This window comes from Balaenoptera physalus (assembly GCF_965194825.1).
Source record: "Balaenoptera physalus genome assembly, chromosome: 6".
NCBI classification, from domain to species: Eukaryota; Metazoa; Chordata; class Mammalia; order Artiodactyla; family Balaenopteridae; genus Balaenoptera; species Balaenoptera physalus.
In genome coordinates, this window is record NC_138885.1 from 23,160,950 (window position 1) to 23,164,427 (window position 3,478).

A 3,478-nucleotide genomic window follows, 5' to 3' on the forward strand; every position below is an offset into this window, starting at 1 on the left:
TGCACCACCAGGGAAGCCCCAAGCCTGTGACTTTTTGATTCTCATTTTCTCAGGTGATAGGCCCAGCAGTGGGTGTGATTGATTGACTGGTAGCACCGTGTTACCCTTATCAAAGCACCTTCTTTGTGTTTTCATTAGTGGCTCTTACCACGTCCCCCTTAGAATCGAGGGTACGCATTTCTCCACAATCGCTTCAGCATTTATTGTTTGCAGCATTTATGCTAATGGCCCTTCTGGCTGGTGTGAGCTGATAGGTTTTTGTACTTTGGGTTTTCATGTCTTTGAAAATTCATAAAACTCATCATTTTTCTCTGCCGTTTTCTTTTCTGCTAAAAAAAGGAAACAGTTGGGAGTACAATATAATTCTTGAAATTGTCTTCTTGGAAGCTTGCCCTCTGTTAAATTTTTTGGTCGATTTTCCAGCCCAGAATTTTTTTAGAGAGCAGGTCTCATTTCCCGAACTGCAAGTGTGGTGCATATTTAGTGACCTTTAGTAATGGGTTAAAAGCTGCTGTTGTGGGAAGTGGCCTCAAGCAGGCAGCATTCCTCCATTCCCAAATCTGGGTACTAGGGCAGCAGAGCCTTTCTGGAAGTCGTGTTCCTAGGTTGTAAATTATATTGGAATGTGCATGGAGAAACCCCCATAAGTTTATGTCTCATTATTTCTTCTTGGTTTTAAAATTTTTTTTAATTGGAGTAAAGCTTAGAATATTGTTTGTCCGAGGTGTACACAATCTGGTTCATTTGTACATTATATAAGTCTATTCAAGTACAGATCCCCTTCCCATGTAAAATGTTACAGAGGGTTCCGCACACCTCCCTTCTATATGGTAGGTCTTTTTGAGATATGTATATAATATGTGTTTGTATACATATAGTAACACTAACCTTAATTTATCCACTCCCCCCACCTTTCCTTTTAGATGAGCATAGTTTGTTTTCTAAATCTGTGAGTGTCTTTCTCTTTGGAAATATGTTCATTTGTGTCAGTTATTAGATAACGCCTGTAAGTGATATCATAGAATATAGGTCTTTTGCTTTCGGACTTACCTCATGTCTCGTGATTATCTCCAGACTCATTTGTGGTGCCTCAAAGAACAATGGTTCATTGTTTTCCATGGCTAATATTCCATTGTGTACATGGACCACTTCTTCTTTATCTATTCACCTGTTGTTGGACATTTTGATTCCTTCACTGTCTTGGCTATTGTGAATAAGGCTGCACTGAAGCTTTTGCGGCCTGTGTCTTCTCGATTCTTGTCTTCTCCGGTGAGAGGTCCAATGGTGCGCCTGCTGGATTGAATGGTACCTCCATTTTTACTTTTAAACACAGCTCCTTTCTGTTCTCATTATTGGCCGTTACCCCTTTACGTCTCACCAGCAGGGAGAGGGTACACAGTTCTCTAAAACCCCGTCAGCATTTATTGTTTGTAGACTTTTTGCTGATGGTCAGTCGACTGGTGTAAGTTGAAACTTTTTGTAGATTAGATTTCATGGGTCTAACACTCCCTGAGGTTGAGCTTTTATCCATTTTCCTTTTTTTTAAAAGAGCGTGAGTAAAACGTTAATATTCATACTCTCTTCTGGAAACATTTGCCTGTTTTGAAATTTTTGTCCATTCCCTACTTCAGCACAATTTTTTAGGGCAGGTGTCCTTTACAGCCCTGAGTCCTTGTGAATGTTAAGTGACCCTTAGCTGTGAGTTTAAAGCTGCTCTTGCAGGAAACGGCCACAAGGTGGCATCATTTCTCCTTTACCAAATTTGGTAACTGGGGAAACAGAGCCTTAATGGAAGTGGTGTTCTAGGTTGTAAATTAGAATGGAATGTGCCAGGAAAAAGCCCTTTATGTTTATGTCTCATTACTTGTTGTTCATATTTATAATTTACTTTTTATTTTTTATCCAAGCAAATTTGATTACAATGGTTTGTTTGTTCTAGGTGGGCAAATGTGGTTCTTTCACACATATACGTGTATCTATTCTTTCTCGCATCCTTTTCCCATATAGGTTATGACACAATGTTGAGTAGTCTTCTCCTGGTCTTCCGTACGTCTTTGGTGATTATATATTTCACATGGTTTATATATCTCTGTTAACCCCAATATGGTAAATTATCCAATCCTCATCCCTTTCTATTTGATGAACCATAAGTTTTTTCATGAATCTGTGATTGCCTTTCTCTGTGGAAATATCTTCATTAGTATCAATTTTTATGTAACTCCTAAAAGTGATATGATAGGATATGTGTCTTTTACTTTCTCACTTACTACAGGTGGTGTGATTACGTCTAGACTCATCTATGGTGCTGCAAATGGCATTGTTTCATTTTTTTCACTAGCGAATATTCCATCTATACATGGAGGAGTTCTTCTTTGTCCACCCATCTGTTGGTGGACTTTTTGGTTACCTCCATATCTTGGCTATTGTAATACTGAGCAATGCAGATTTGCCTGCCAGTGTCTTTCCAATTCTCTCTTCTTAGATTATAGGTCGAGGAGTGGGCCTGCTGGATCATATGGTAGCTCAATGTTTACCTTTTTAAGGCACCTCCATTCTGTTCTCATTTGTGGCCCTTTCCAAGTTACGTCCCCCTTGAAGTTGAGGGTATGCATTTCTCCACATCAGCTTCAGCGTTTATTGTTTGTAGTTTTCTTGCTGATGGTTTTTCTGACAAGTGTGAGCTGATACCTCTTTTTGGTTGAATTCACATGTGCCTCATAATCCGTTGAAACTGAGCTTTAAGGCATATCCTTTTTATTTTTCAAGCTGTGATTACCCCTTAGTTCTTCAAAGTGTTCTCTTAAAGTATGTGTCACATTTTGAAATGTTTTGGCCATTACCTCCCTCAAGACATATTGAGGGCATGTTTCATTTACAGTCCTGCATTAATTCTTCCTATGAAATGACCATTAGCACAGGCCTTAAAGCTGTTTTTGCAGGTAACTGCCAGAGGGTGGCAGCCTTTCTATGTTCCCCACCCTGGTAACTAGGGAAATGCCCTTGCGGCCTGTGGTGTTACTCGGTTATAAATTAGAGTGGAGTGTGCCCGGAGAAACCCACACAAGCTGATGTCTCTTTACTTTTGTTGGATTTTTAAATTTAATTTTTATTTTTTATTGGAATAATTTTCCACTGAGTACTTGGACCACTTCTACTTTGTGCATTCCTCAGTTGATGGACATTTTCATTGCTTCCAAGTGTTGGCTATGGTAAATATTGTTGGAGTGCAGGATTGCCAGCCTGTGACTTTTTTTTTTAATATTTATTTATTTATTTATTTATTTATTTATTTATTTATTTTTGGCTGTGTTGGATCTTCGTTTGTGCGCGAGGGCTTTCTGTAGTTGCGGCGAGCGGGGGCCACTCTTCATCGCGGTGCGTGGGTCTCTCACTATCGCGGCCTCTCTTGTTGCCGAGCACAGGCTCCATGCGCGCAGGCTCAGTGGTTGTGGCTCACGGGCCCAGTTGCTCCGCGGCA